Genomic DNA, 16895 nt, shown 5'->3' on the forward strand with positions numbered 1-16895 from the left:
CGAACCAGGAGGTGGGTGTCCTTCTGTCAGGGTCGTCCAAATCGGCATAATCGAAAGCCAATTTTGGCCGTCCTCAACTGCTTCCCGTCGCGGGGATGACCAAAGTTCATGGGGGCGTGTCGGCACCATAGCGAAGGCGGGACCGGGGCATGATTAAGAGATGGGCGTCCTCGGCCGATAATGGAAAAAAGAAGGGTGTCCCTGATGAGCAGTTGGCCGACTTTACTTGGTCCATATTTTCTTGCGACCAAGCTGTGAAAAGGTGCCCTGACTGACCAGATGACCACCAGAGGATATCAGGGATGACCTCCCCTTACTCCCCCAGTGGTCACCAACCCCCTCCCACCCTCTATGCCAGCCTCAAATGTAATACCCAGCTCCATGACAGCAGTATGCAGGTCCCTGGAGCAGTTTTAGTGGGTGCAGTGCACTTCAGGCAGGCGGACCCAGGCCCATCCCCCCACCTGTTACACTTGTGGTGGTAAATGTGAGCCCTCCAAAACCCACCCGAAACCCACTGTACCCACATGTAGGTGCCCCCCTTCACCCCTTAGGGCTGTGGTAGTGGTGTACAATTGTGGGGAGTGGGTTTTGAGGGGGAGGGGCTCAGCACCCAAGTTAAGGGTGCTATGAACCTGGGAGGAATTTATGAAGTCCACTGCAGTGCCCCCTAGGGTGCCCGGTTGGTGTCCTGGCATGTCAGGGGGACCAGTGCACTATGAATTCTGGCTCCTCCCACAACCAAAGGGCTTGGATTTGGTCATTTTTGAGATGGGCATCCTCGGTTTCCATTATGGCTGAAAACCGGGGACAACCATCTCTAAAGTTGACCATCTCAACATTTAGGTTGACCATCTCTAAGGTCGACAACATTTAGGTCGACCTTAGAGATTTGGGCATCCCCGACCGTATTATCGAAATGAAAGATGGATGCCCATCTTGTTTCGATAATACGGGTTTCCCCACCCCTTCGCGGGGGCCGTCCTGCGAGGACGCCCTCATGAAAACTTGGGCGCCCCATTCGATTATGCCCCTCTTTGAGTCCTGGGAGTTAGTGCTGTTGTTGGTATCTGTTTATGTTTATATTTATTAAGGGGTATGATTACTAAGGTGTGTTAACATTTTTAATGCATCTGTAAATTTAAGGCACGTTAAACACTAATGTGCCTATACATTTCTATGGGCGCATTAGTGTTTAACACGCGTACACCATTTACATGCGTTATAAACGCTAATGCGTTCATAGCACCACGTAGTAAACATAAGCATAAATTTGTTAATCTACCACCTCTTCTAAAAAAAGATTGCAGCAGTTCACAATAAAAATATTATTAAAATAAAAAAGAACTCCATAATTTGATAGGAGTGTATTTCTGCCTGTTGGTCTTACTGAGATTACATCAAATATTAATATAATTTTAGTTTGCTATAATATCAGAAATTATCTTATAGCAGACTTTTGTCTGATCAGGTTTGAGACACTAGCTCATGAAGGGTCTTTAAAATAGTTGAATTGCTTCCAAAGATGTACATGTGGTTTAGAGTTGGTAAGTGCTTGAAATAGTTGAGTTTAAAATATGTATCATGCTATAATGTAGAAGTCCATTTTTAGTTTCACTTGAAGGCATTATTTGTCAATAAAAGTAGTCAGCAGCCCTTCCTCAGTCCCTTCACCTCTGTGCCAAATTTATACTCCAAATGCACCAGGAGAAAAATCTCACTCGTTGGCCTTCAATCTCACCATCTCCCCTTTTCCAGCATTACCACCCCCCCCCCCCCCCCCATGTTACCATCTCTCTCCTTTTCCAGGATTACCGCCGCCAGCCCCACTGCTTCCAGTAAAAATAAAATAAAATTGTAAAAAACCCTGTGTTCCCATCTCCCCCCTTTTCTAGCACTATCATTGTGTTTCCATCTCCTCCCTTTTCCAGCATTACCCCTGTCAACCCCACTGCTTACAGCAAATAAATAAACAAGAAAGCATGTAAGCAAGCAGTATTGGAGTGGAGCTGCTGTCTAGGCTGTACAGCTGATGGCTTTGAAAGTCCTACCTTTTCTAACATAAACTCCGTTTTTACGGTGCAGAACCAACATAGTCATCAGCACAGTTACCTAGACAGTGGCTCCATGCCTTTATGCCTCAACTGTTTCAGTGGGAAGCAGCCTGGCTGGCAGGGGCTAAGGAAGCTGTGCTTCTGGCAAGGGTGGGCGGGGCGGGGTGGGGGGGAGAAGCCCATCCATAAAAGTTTGCCCAGGGCCCTATAGGTGGTTAAAGTGGCCCTGAGGTTAGTTTTGTAAATCTAAGTGCTTTGAAAATATGCCTCATGGACTTTTTCACTAGGGTGCTTAATTGCAAAATTACACACATACTTGTATGTCTGAATAAAACAAGGGAAAAAGGACAAAAGTGGAGAAACTAGATTCGCTATGGGAGGACAAGTGAAAAACAAAAAGTAGCGTGATCAACACGACACTTCCAAAAACACCAGGGAGGTGAGTGGTAAAAAGTGATTCTTTATTAATAAATAAGGCTTGACATGGAGCCATGTTTCGGTGAACAAAACTTGCCTCAGGAGTCTATAAATTAAAATAAGATACATAATTTTGGTACATAAAAACATTGAACATGCTGTAAAAATGTATAAAATAATAAGAGCATAAGAATGTAAAAAAGATACATATACATTAAGGTGCTAATTATTAAATTGTAAAATTATATAAATGTGAAGCACATAAAAAGGGGTTAAAAATCATCCTCCAAGAAGGATGTATATTACATGAAATGTATTCTGGAAGGTGAGGGAGTATATAATGTAAAAGCCAATCAGGAGATAAACAAGTTAATATAACCAACAAAAAAAGGATAAGACATATTCAATAGATAAAAACATAATACTAAACATTTAAAAAAGATTATGTAAAAATATATTGAGTAATACATGCATACATAAGTGAATAAAATAAAAATGCCAACCTGTATATTGTAAAAGCCAGATCACTGAAGCTACATAGACATGAAACCAAATCGAGCCTAGAGTGGTGAAAAGCACAAAAAGTGAATGATATATAGACATATATAGATATATATAGATATATATATATCATATATCAATATATATAAAAGGCGAGTGTCGTACTCACTCACAAATGCCCAGTAGAGACCTTCTCTGCCCCGCCCCCACGTCAATACGTGATGACGGGGGGCGGAACAGAGAGGGTCTGTACTGCGCATTTCTGAGGGAGGGACACCGCCGTCTAACGCTCCCCCCACCCGAGTCACCGCCGCCACCCACCTTCTACCCGGTCAGTGCTGCGTTCCCGGACCCTCGCTGTTTCAATAGCGGAGCGAGGACCCAGCCGGGTGGAAGGTGGGTGTTGACGGCTCGGGGGGGGGGGGCGCAAATTCGGAGGGGGAGGGGCAGCGGCAAACTCGGCGGCGGGGGCAGGCCTTTCAACCCCCCCTTCCTATAATAGCCCGTTTTTACGGGCTCAAAGGCTAGTATATATATATATAAAGAAGAAGATAACAAAAAAAAGACAACAACAAAAATAGAAAGAAGGGAAACCGTGCATACCTTTATAAAGACTAGTGATTGGTGAGTATGCTGAGCACTGAGCAGAAATAATCAATGAAACTGTGAAAAAAAAGGGGAGACACAAAAGGATGCGAGCAAAAGCAAGAATAAAAAAGTGCCAAAATGGTGGAGCTAAAAAACAAGAACGGTGAGCTGTATGAGAAAAAGTATGATACGAAGAAACAAGGAGCATAAAAACGGGGGAGACAGAGAAACTAAACAAAGGGGTGATGTATCTAAAGGCTAGTGCTGATAAACGGTATAAGGTTGACAAAAACACAAGCGCAGAAGAGCTAGTGCATACAAGAAGTCAATTTTTAAAAGAAGATACCTGTCTACATAATGATTAAATATCAGATTGCATTCTTAAACATTTCAAAACAATGGAGTAAGTTGGGCAAGATAGTGACATTTCTTCAATGCACACAATTTTTCAGAAATTCAATGTATATGTATTCAGTTTGATAACACACCTATAAATGCCTTTTTTCTATGCGGTCAAAAGCGCACGTGGTATGAAAATTTGCACTTTCAGGCAGCTAAAATTCCATTTAAAAGAAATGGTTGAATTAGGCAGGTTAGCTTATTTTTCTCACATAAAAGGCACATCTTAGTATTGGGGGCATAAATAGATGGTGTTTCCCTTTAATTGTTCTCTAAATATCTTTATTTGGTCTATGAAGAATATCTGTTTATCACAAATATCTGAATATCTTATTTTAGAAAGGTTGCTATTCAGGTTGGCTCTCTTTATCCTCCTGAGACCAATAAGAATTTGGGCAATCATACCCATAATTTCTGTAAAACAAGTATGCAGCTACCTCTGGCAACAAATCTGTAGTGTGGGACTGCATGCAAGCTTTCAATAAAGATAACAAAGACGTTACAATTTAGTAACCTTGCTTGCCTGTAATGTGTTCTCTAAAAAGAAAGAAAACACTAATTGTGTTGATGGAATGATGTTACCGGCAGCACTGTTTGACATTCAGAGACACCTATTACAGATAAGGAACTTCAGTTTCTCTGAAGAAAGTGAATCACCAGTCCCACTGCTGGGATCCCCTAGATATGAGTTGCCTTCTAATAAAAAAGGAGAAACAGCAATAACAAATCTACCAAACAGGGTGACACAACCACTTTTGTGGAGTTAGAACTCACTTTTTAACATGAACACAACCCTACAAATTAAAAAATGAGTGGATTGATTTTAAGTTCTAACCCTTGAAAAGATCCTGTAAACTGTCCACGCCCACTGTCAAGTCAAGAGTCAGTATTTAAATAATATGATGTGACTAACATGCTTGCAATTACACTAGCCATAGACCTGATGTAACTGCGGTAGTATACACGTGGCAGGGACTGTATAACTGAAAGTACTGTGTAAGTTATGTATGTAAGTGGAAGCTCTGCCCATGTTCTAACCATGTATATACTCCCTTGCAATTACATGTGATGCCACTTACGCATGCCATTTGTAGAATGGCACTTACTTACCCTGCTGTCACTTAGGCAGTAAGTGTAACCTTATGTTCATAAGTGATAGTATTCTATCCATTTACAAGGGTATATAAATGCAGGCGCCCTGCTACAGAAAATTATATGGCCAGATTCTATATAAGGCACCTAAAAAATCCACACGGTAAACATTTCCACCTAAGCATATTCTATAAGCGGCACCTAGATTTATTTTATTTATTTATTTGTAACACTTGTATCCCACATTTTCCCACCTATTTGCAGGCTCAATGTGGCTTACATAGTACTGTAGAGGCGATCGCCAATATCGGTATGAACAAATACAGAGTGAAGTTGTGGTAGAGTAAAGTTTGTGCGTGACAGACAGATTTAGAAATCATAAGGAGGAAGAGGTAATTTATGTCCAAACGAGCTTTGGTTTTGTTGTGATGAAGAGTTGAGGCATTTAAGTTGGGTCGTTCGGGTATGCCTTTTTGAACAGGTAAGTTTTTAGTAGTTTCCAGAAGTTTAGATGGTCATATATTGTTTTCACGGCTTTTGGTAGTGCGTTCCAATGTTGTGTGCTTCTATAGGAGAAGCCGGATGCGTAGGTTGATTTGTATTTGAGTCCTTTGCAGCTTTAGGTGCGGTATATAGAATACACTTAGTTGATATCCCAGTGCCTAAAACTACACACCTCCATTTACACCAACAAAAATGCGGCATAAATTCCTACTTGTAGATTTACATGCACTGGGCTAGGTTCTATAACTATGCGTGTAAATTTTGGAATGCCATTTCCTCGCTCATAGCCACTCCCCTTTTGAACTATGTGCATTAGAATTTAGGCACAGTTCATTACAGAATACATTTAGCGACTTGCACATGTAAATTCTAATTATTGCCAATTAGTGCTCATGATTGCTCGTTAAGTGCTGTTATCAATGCTGATTAGCCAATTCAGTTACACGCGTTGTTATAGAATACACCTGCATTTTGGCGCGGATTTCTATACACGCTATATAGAATCCAGCAGATAATTTCCCAAACAGTACACCACAGATATGCAAGGATGGTGAAACATGAGTACATGTGGCAGTAGCAGAGGGCACTCTTGAAATACAGAGAACATTTCTATGATATACGTACAACTGCTGAAGCCATAAAGCATAGCTTGGTTTCCAAAACACTTTGGCAACTGTTATTCAGTTTTAAAAATAACGAGACATGTTCATCTATAATTTAATGCTGTCAAGTCACATAAAACATTCATGGATCATACTGTTAATTTTATCACACATTATTACATTACTTATTGTAAGCATCAGGGCTGGACAGCTCTGTCTACTTAGCTCTACATCTCCCTCTATTGTTCTTAATCCTATAATATGAACTAGTAGTATTACCAAAAATATCCCTAAGTAAATATAAAAGAACTGATTTACAGAATGCTTGAGGCGTAGTCAAGTGCCTGGCAATTAATATTCAATGTACTACTAATATTGTAGTTCTACCCTTTATCCTGCAACTCATGTCTCAGTGTCTAGAGTTTTAACTTGACTTCTCTGTTTTTGCCTCTGTTATTTTAAATTGTAAGCTGCCCAAAAGGCTTCCCATAGGGTGGGATACTAAAAATAAAGAAGTCCTTTTACAAAGGCGTGCTGAAAAATGACTTGCGGTAGTGTAGGCCTGGGTTTTGGGCGCGCACCGATCCATTTTTTTAGCGCGCCTGTAAAAAAGGCTTTTTTTAAAACATTTTTGCCGAAAATGGACGCGCAGCAAAATCAAAATTGCCGTGTGTCCATTTTGGGTCTGAGACCTTACCGCCAGCCATTGACCTAGCAGTAAAGAATCCAGGCGGTAATGACCTACGCGCATCAAATGACACTTGGCACGCGTTTGTTATGCGCATCTGAAAATAAAAAATATTTTTCAGATGCGCGTATCAGACGCACATCAAAAATAAAATTACCGCAAGAGCCACGTGGTAGTCGGGCAGTAACTCCATTTTGGTGGTCCAGACTCATGAGCTACATCCGAAAATATGTGGTGGAATCACCAAATGGAGCTGGTAGAAACAACAATAATAACAGAAATCAAGAAAGCCTTGGATAAGCAGAGATTCCTTAGCCACAAATAAATGAAGAGATCAAACATCAATTGGGGTCTATGGCAATGCACTACAAATATAATGTAATGATCCTTATCTACTGTTGTTCTGCGTTACTGTGTTTCTTTCTAAACATAATAATTATATTACCTCTTTTAGTTCTGTTTTTTTGCTTTAATTCCTGAGGTGATAGTAGTAACAAAGATTTCAGAAAGCTTTTATGTAGTCTCTCCCACTATTATGACTCAATGTGGTATTGTACCAACTCAGATTAGGCATCACACTTATCCATGCAATGTGTCAATACAGTACAGCCAATTAAAGAGTGGTTTGGGAAGAAGATTATAAAAACAATGGGTATGGCTACAATAAACAATAAAAGACAATAGAAATTATCTAACAACTTAAAAACAAAACAGAGAGATGTTTACTCCAAAAGAAAATATATCAGTGGTTCTGCAGGTATCTGCTCATCTTCTGAAAGAAGCTGAATCTGCCACAGTGACATAATCTAGCCCTTTGATCTGTCCCTAAATAGTAACTAAGAGACATTATTTGATCTCTGGATGTCGTCAGCTTCCATTAAAAAAATAATAATAAGTGGCTTCCTTCTTCATTTTAGAGGACAATAACTTTAGAAGGGTGAATGTTCCTGATAAGTAGAAAATATTAAGTATGATTTAAGAAAGCCCAAGGAACAGTCCAGATTTTAGCAACCAAAATTTAATGCAAAAAGTTTAAAATCACAAGTTTGGAGTGCTGAAATCCTGGAGAGCTATACATACTGGGAGCAAAAAGGAGAGATGCAACACATTCTTGAGAGAATATACTTCAGGACCAGACCACAGCATTAATGATCTTATAATCACAATAATAAAAGATATTTTTGAAGCAATCCCAGGGCCATAAGATGTTTTGGAGTTAACAAGATCACATATTTTGGAACTCTAATAAAAAGACAACATAAACAATGTTTATTGAAGTTTTTCCAAATAATGAACAGGTACAGAACAAAAGGCAACAACGTGATACATAGAGGCATGTTATACCAAACGGAGCACCACGGGCCTTGACTCTTATAGCCCTCTGCACACCTATCACGCCTCTACCTTTACCTTGTACTCACTTAACACCAACATAACAGATTCAATAAACAGATTCAAACATAAACAATGTTTTTTAATAAACTCACAACCAGGGGTAATTGTGTAGCCCCCACAGATTTTGGCTCCTCACAGGGTTTGCATGATATGTTAGGAGATTAGGGATACACACTTCGGGGAGATAACTCTGTTTCATCTAGAGAACCAACCTTGGAATTCAGGATTCTTGGCCCATGGGATTACTCACTCCATTCACTTCCTCTTTCACAAATGTCTCACTTTTGTTCTGAACCCCTTAAGCCTTTAAATGGTTAAAACAATGGGCACTGGTAAGAGCCACATCCTATATAATAATTTGCACCTCCAACGTTCTACGCCTGGATGCCTGGGTTTGTAACACAATTCCCATTGGTCCGCCCTCACGTCTAAATGTGATCACATCAGAGGGCGGATCAGTGAGAGGGAAGGGAAACCAGCACCAGCCAGCCACAGAACGCTGGAGGTGAGGATACAATCGCAGGAGAATCGCCCGCTCCCTCTCCCCCTGTCCTCCAAGTTCCAGGCCCCCCCTCCTCTGAGTTCCAGGCCCCCCTCCCTCTCCTCCCCTCCGAGTTCCATGCCCCCTCTCCTCTGAGTTCCAGACCTCCGCGTCTCCCTCCCTCTCTCTCTCTCCCCTCCGAGTGGCAGCCCGACCTGCGTTGCCCGCCCTCTACTGCCAGTCCTCCGCCTGCCCCTCGCCTTTCTGCGTGCCATCCAGAATTTAAAAGTTCTTACCTCGGGGTCCGGCGGCAGCAGTGAAAGGCAAGCAGACACGACGCTTCAGCCTGCCTTCCCTTCTCTCTCAGCTCTGCCTCTGGTCCTGCCTTTCCGGAAACAGGAAATGAGGGTGGGACCAGAGGCAGAGCTGAGACAGAAGGGAAGGCAGGCTGAAGCACTATGCCTGCTCGCCTTTCACTGCCGCTGCTGGAACCCGAGGTAAAAACTTTTAAATTCTGGGTGGCACGCAGGAAGGTGAGGGGCAGGCGGAGGACTGGGAGAAGAGGGAGGGCAACGCAAATCGGGCTGCCACTCGGAGGGGAGAGAGAGAGAGGGAGGGAGGCACAGGGGTCTGAAACTCGGAGGAGAGGGGGGCATGGAACTCGGAGGAGAGGGGAGGGGAGGAGAAGGAGGGAGGGGGCCTGGAACTCAGAGGAGAGGGAGAGAGGGGGCCTGGAACTAGGAGGACAGGGAGGGAGGGGGCCTGGAACTTGGAGGACAGGGAGGGAGGGGAAGGGAGGGGAACTCGGAGGAGAGGGAGGGGATCTCGGAGGAGAGGAAGGGGGCCAGGCTGGAACTCAAAGGACAGGTAGGGGGGCCAGGCTGGGGACTTGGAGGAGAGGGGGCTTGGAACTCGGAGGGAGGGGTCCTGGAACTCGGAGGAGCCAGAGGGAGGGGGCCTGGAACTCGGAGGGCAGAGGGGAAGGGAGAGAGGCCCCTCCTGGAGTATTGTGTTCAGTTTTGGAGGCCGTATCTTGCTAAGGATGTAAAAAGAATTGAAGCCGTGCAAAGAGAAGCTACGAGGATAGTATGGGATTTGCGTTACAAGATGTATGAGGAGAGACTTGCTGACCTGAACATGTTTACCCTGGAGGAAAGGAGAAACAGGGGTGATATGATACAGACGTTCAAATATTTGAAAGGTATTAATCCGCAAACAAACCTTTTCCGGAGATGGGAAGGCGGCAGAACTAGAGGGCATGAAATGAGATTGAAGGGGGGCAGACTAAAAAAAAATGTCAGGAAGTATTTTTTCACAGAGAGAGTGGTGGATGCTTGGAATGCCCTCCCGCGGGAGGTGGTGGAGAGGAAAACGGTAATGGAATTCAAACATGCGTGGGATAAACATAAAGGAATCCTGTTCAGAAGAAATGGATCCTCAGGAGCTTAGCCGAGATTGGGTGGTGCAGCTGGTGGTTGGGAGGCAGGGATAGTGCTGGGCAGACTTATATGGTCTGTGCCAGAGCCGGTGGTGGGAGGCGGGGATAGTGCTGGGCAGACTTATACGGTCTGTGCCAGAGCCGGTGGTGGGAGGCGGGGCTGGTGGTTGGGAGGGGGGATAGTGCTGGGAAAACTTGTACGGTCTGTGCCCTGAAAATGACAGTTACAAATCAAGGTAAGATATACACAAAAAGTAGCACATATGAGTTTGTCTTGTTGGGCAGACTGGATGGACCGTGCAGGTCTTTTTCTGCCGTCATCTACTATGTTACTATAAACTTGGAGGAGAGGGGAGCCAGGAACTCAGAGGAGAGGGAGGGGGGCCTGGAACTCGAATGAGAGGGGGGGAGGGAGGGGGCCAAGCTGGAACTCGGAGGATAACCTTGCTAGTGCCCATTTCATTTGTGTCAGAAACAGGCATGTTTTACTAGTATTATATAAACATTATAAGACACAGTCCAGTTCTTCTTGGTCTCACTTCTAGGCAAATATCTTCTCCATGCCACAATCTGGTTCTCCTCCCAGTAAAAGAAAGCTCCATCGTATTTATTTATTTATTTCCTTTTATTTGATATACTGATAATCGCCATATGGCAGCTAGGCAGTTAACATTAAAAGTCCAGAATGAGCAATAGGTGAGAGAGAAAAGGGGGAAGAAGGGAAAATACTCTGCATCATGAAGGAAAGGCTGAACTGAAAAACCAAGATTTTATAAGCTTTTTGAAGGTGGGGTATGAGGAGTCAGATTCAAGATGAGGAGGTAAAGTATTCCAGAGTTTAGGCCCAGCATAAGCGAAGGCCATGGCTTGTGATATCAAGCCTTATGGCAGAGGGTGGAAGGAGAGCCTGTTGGGAGCAGCATAAAGGCCAGGGAGAGGAGTATGGAATGAGTAAATTGGCAATGCATTCGGGGGCAGATGGATGAAGACCTTTGTAAATCAGGAGTAGTAATTTGTAAGTGATTCGATAGGAAACAGGTAACCAATCAGATACCTTTTAACTGTTGGCACCTGGTCACACAGGGTTAAGAAGTTTCCTCCATTCTTGGAATGTCTGTTTCCTTGAATTCAGCTCCTGAGCTTGTCCTCTGAATCCTCACTTTTCTACAGGATCAGAGGAACCTTTTTAGCTCTTTGCCCAGAGGCTTCCTTCTGTTCTTGGCTCCTTAGCACAATTATTAAATGTTGGTGTATTGACTTAGCCAGCCAAAGCACACTAGACTTTATATACTGAATTAGCTAGCTAAAAACAGAAAATCTGCAGCATACCAGGTGCACCTCCAATTCACACCTGAGTAGACACAGTACTGAGGTGAAGGAACCTATTTCCTAGGTGCATCTTTCACCTCTCAGATCAGGGGTATATCTTAAGTACATTTTTTTTTTATTCAGTACCTTTACTTGTACTTTTTGGAAGAAGAGCAAGCAATTCTCCCAACTGTACCACAATCAGGGAGATATACCCCTGCATAGATTAGAGATGCTAAAGAGAGTGGTGCTTTTTGTCCAACACACTAATACAGTAGAGATGCCTAACTTGGGCACTCTACCATCTGAAGCTGAAAGCTAGAGTCTGTAAAATGGGCTTACCAGCAAGTATGTGAGAAAAGGAAGTTTCCACCTAGGGACCCCTGCAGAGAAGAAGAAATAGAAAGAACAAAATATTCGGTTTCAAGGCCTTGGACTTGAAGTACTCTGAAGTCCAAGGCCTTGAAACCGAATATTTTGTTCTTTCTATTTTGAATTGCTTTTATGTGATTTAATGACTGTAACAACTAATTGTGGGGATCATCTAATAAAGTTGTTTTTATTTAAATCACCCATTGGTACCCTGTATCTTTTTGACTTTTGTCTTTTCATTTTCCTTTTTCAGTGTGGGCCTACACCTTAGCCTCCCCTATCCAGAAGGACCCTTCTTATTTGTTTTATAGTATTTTCCAATTTTCTCCCTATTTAAAACACCAGTCACCTCTTATATACTTTTTTTTTTAATGTAGGACTTACGGGGTTCTTCTCAACCCCTAGAAAAAGACTGCACAAAAGATAATTTTTAAAGATCTGTGGTGCTATTTTTGGCTAGCAAGTAACCTAATTACTTAAGGAAGTCTCCAAGTCATTTCTGGCTTTTTGACATTCTTCCTGATTTTGGTTTTGGTTTTTTAACCTGTAACGCTAATTTCAAATGAAAAAAAAGGGCAGGACAATGATTCCTATAGTGAGCTGAAAGCTAAAAAAAACAGGAGTGGTGTAAAGTCTCTCTCCAAAAATTTAATCACATGTTTCTACTTTTGTAAGCATATCTGAAAGCTCTGGGAGGATGATTTAATAGTGCAATGGTTAACTATTGTTTGAAATAAGATGGAAAAACCTTTTATACTTGAATTTAAAGGGCTGATTTCCTGTTATACTTGAATTTAAAGGGCTGATTTTCCATAAGCTATCTTTCAAAGCAGAAAGAAAAGAAAATATTCACAGCTCAAAAGTTGAATGTAAACATGGAACAAAAACACATTTCCTATTTAGCAGCAATACTCAACCTGAGTCTTCCCTAGCCCCTTTGTGAAAGAACTGCTACTTATCTATTGCAAGTGTTTTCCGTGAATAGTAAGATATGTCTTCACCAGCTAAAGGTAAGTAACTTGGGGGTCCTTTTACTAAGCTGTGATAGAAAGTGGCCTTATAATGCCTTTACATTGGGTATTCCCACACACTAAGGACATTTTTACCACAGAAATTAAAATGGACGATTTTCTATTTTTTGTATTAACTAGCCGTTAAGCCCGTTAAAACGGGTGAGATTTCCAGCTACCCTCCTCACCGCCGCTCCCTCCCCCCTCCGTGCCAGGCCCCCTGCACTGACCTGACAGCGCCTCTCACCTCCTTGTGAAAGTGCTGCAGGCAGCAGCAGATCTCTCTGCTGCTGCCTGCAGCGCTTCCACACGGAGGTGAGAGGCGCTGTCAGGTCAGTGCAGGGAGCCCGATACGGAGGGGGGGTGGGAGCGGCAGCGGGGATGGCGGGAGGGGGAGGTTGGGGTGCGCCAGGGGCGTATCTGGACTCGAGCGGTAGGGGGGGCCAGAGCCAGAGGGAGGGGGCACATTTTAGCCCCCCCCCAGCGCCACCGATCCCCCCCCGCCATTTCCGGACCCCCCCCTCGCCACCAATGACACCCTCCCCCGCTGCTGTCACTTACCTTTGCTGGCGGGGGACCCCAATCCCCGCCAGCCGAGGTCCTCTCTTCCATGCAGGCTGCGCCGCTGCAAGTTTCAACGCTTCCTGTTCTTCTGAGTCTGACGTCCTGCACATACAACGCGCAGGACGTCAGACTGAATTCCAAATTCTGAGTCTGACGTTCTGTACGTTGTACGTGCAGGACGTCAGACTCAGAAGAACAGGAAGCGTTGAAACTTGCATCCTGCACGGAAGAGAGGACTTCGGCTGGCGGGGGCTTGGGGTCCCCCGCCAACAAAGATCGGCGACGGGTTGGTGCCGGGCGGGCGGGAGGGGGAGGTGGAGAGGGTCTGTGGTAGGGGGGTCCAGGGCGAAATCTGCGGGGGCCCAGGCCCCTGTGGCTCCACGCAGATACGCCCCTGGTGCGCGCGATGTTCGTTTCCAGGCTCCAGCGGCAGCGGCCGACAGTCTGACTCAGTTTCCCTCTCTGTTCCGCCCTCTGACGTCATCACGTCTTGACGCGAGGGCAGGACAGAGAGAGAAGTCTCTACTGCGCATTTGCAGGTGAGTCGGTCACTTGCCATTTATATGTTTGATGGTCATGCACTAATGTTGCCATTAACACGTTGATCTGCTATGGATTTACAGCCTGTCTCACTAACACAGACTACCCAATAATTACCGTGGATTCTTTTGAATTTGTAATGAGTAAATGAAACCTTTATTAGAGGAAGCTAGATTCTACAATTGGTTAATATATACATATATATACTGGTTAGCACATATACAGTGATTAGCTATATGAAAACAATGGTTACATCACTGATCTCTCATCTCTTAGACCAGGAAAAGAAGCAAACACAATGATTAAGACAATTATTACATCACTGGCCTCTACATCTAAGCAATGCAAAGAGTTGTTTGACCAGGAAAGAAACAATAATTACATACATACAATCATCACTGATCTCCATCGTCCAAGCTCTTGTTATCATGAGCTGAGGAGGGCCCGACACACACACAGCGAAAGAGCTAGGAGCTTTTTGGACCAGGAACAGATTTCTGCGTAGCCCGTATGTTGCTCACAGATGAACCCCACTGTGCTGTGACAAGCCCTCCCTTTTTATTAGGCGCTGATCTCATGTCCAAAACTATGGAAAGTTAAAGGAACGCCTCCAAAGGAAAGTTACAGAATGTACATGAGGATGCAGTCACATGCTTCCGGCCCAAGCAAACAAACCACTGGCCAGATGGCTCCTCTCTTGAGCACTGAGCACATCCTGTTTCCCCCCTGCACAAACTGAATTGGTTAGAGACATGCCTTATCTTCCACATTCCAACTTATTTTTGTATTCACAAGGAAAGTTACTTTCGGTCAAAAGACAAGATTTCAGAGGGTATTATCAGACAAAAACAGGATTGAAAAGCAATCCTTTAAGATAGCACTTAAACAATAAATTAAACAGAATTACTTCTAATTAAAGATACAGGCCCCAAGTGCACTGGTCTGTCAAGGCAGATAGAGTTGAAAACCAATCTTTTAAAATTCACTTCCATTACACACGTTGCCATTAAAAACAATTACTGTGTGAGGACTTACCGCTACCCATTTTGTAGGCAAAAAGGGCGCACTGCACTAATCAGTTAGTGTGCAGTAATGTAGATGTGCTAACTGATTAGCACAGACACGCCTCCTCCCAGAAAAATGAAAAAATATGTTTTAGCATGCAGGTCTCAAACTTAGCACAGAATGCCTGAGCACATCCTGTGGTAAGCCATTTTGAGCTGCAGTAAACACGCACTAGCGTTTACCACAGCTTAGTAAACCCCTTGGTTTCCTCCAAGGACAAGCAGGATAGCAAGTCCTCATAGCATGCAATTTTCTAGCTACAGGCTGCCTTCAACAGAATAAAGGGGAATTAACAACAAGGCACTGCAATAACAGACATCAACATATTTTTGGTGTCAAAAAGCCTTTTGTACATTTTTCTTTTTCTTTTCTTTTTTTATTTGGGGGGGGGGGGGGGGGGAGAGAGATTGTGACAGAAAAAAAATGTGCCTGGGGGACTTTCTAGCTACAGGCTGCCTTCAACAGAATAAAGGGGAATAAAGAACAATGCACTGCAACAACAGACATCAATTTATCTTTGGTGGCAAGGAGTCTTTTGTACATGTTCCTTTTATTTTTTTTTTTGGAAGGCAGACTGTAACAAAAAATAAATGTGCCTGGGTGGGGAATGGAGTTGGGTTCTAACTGCCAAAGAGATTCTAAAGGACAGACTGGCCAAACTTGCTTTCATGTTGGAAATCCTTTTCCAAACAGTAGTGGGCTGTGAATGAATGAAAATAAGACTGTGTCTCAGCTGTGCAAATTTCCTCCATGGAGGCAGATCTTAAGTGGGTTACCAGCACTACCATATCTCTGATACTGTGAATGTAAAATGGACCCTCAAAAGTCAAACCTGCCTGGCCATAAGTGGAGGAAAGGTCCAAGGAAACAAAGGGGCAGACGATCTGCAAACTCCAAGATGGAAAATATATAAAGCAGATCGTTGATGGATAAAAATGATTTTAATAATATATTAAAATATGCATGCAATAGTCCAATGTGTGCAATACACTTTCATCTGTGTGGGCATGAGGCCTGAGGAAAAATGTCAGCAGGACTGGCCAAGAGGGAAATCTGATGCTATCTTAGGAAAAACCTTGAGATGAGGGCTACTACTACTAATCATTTCTATAGAGCTACTAGACATACGCAGCACTGTACACATTATATGCAGGTACTTTCTCTGTCCCTACAGGGCTCACAATCTAAGTTTTTGTACCTGGGGCAATGGTGGGTTAAGTGACTTGCCCAAGATCACAAGGTGCTGCAGTGGGACTCAAACCCAGGTTGGCAGGATCAAAGCCTGCTGCACTAACCATTAGGCCACTCCTTGCACAGAACCACCTTCTTAATAAAACATTTAGTGTAAGGTGGATCAGCTACTAGAGCCTGGAGCTCACATTCTCTGCACATTGAAGTCACCCCCCTCCAAAAACAAAATCTTTCAGATCAAGCACTTCAGTTTACAGGTATCAAGTGGCTCAAAGGGAGCTTGGTCCTATGCATTGAAGAAGGCATGATAGGAGGCTTCAATAGGAACACGCCCCATATGACTTCAACAACTAAAGGCTGTACAAAGAGGGGGTTTCTTTCTATATCTTGGTGATAAACGCCAATTGCACTAAAGTGCACTCTAACAGTGTTCATTTTCAAAACTGAGTCCAACAAATGTAGAAGGTATTCAAGCCGTTTTGTGTGGAAAAGGTGGTCTTAGTATATGAGGGAATGTGTAAGATAACCAGGTCTTCCTTACACAGACATGGGGAAATTTTTCCTATAATGTGTGTAAACCAAGCAATTGATTGATTAAAAATATATTGTCATGTCAGGACCTGCTACAGCATATCATCCCTGTTTCTTGGGACGTATTTAATCCAGCGTATGATGCCTTGTTACCT

This window comes from Microcaecilia unicolor, chromosome 5 (genome assembly GCF_901765095.1).
Source record: "Microcaecilia unicolor chromosome 5, aMicUni1.1, whole genome shotgun sequence".
Taxonomy (NCBI): Eukaryota; Metazoa; Chordata; class Amphibia; order Gymnophiona; family Siphonopidae; genus Microcaecilia; species Microcaecilia unicolor.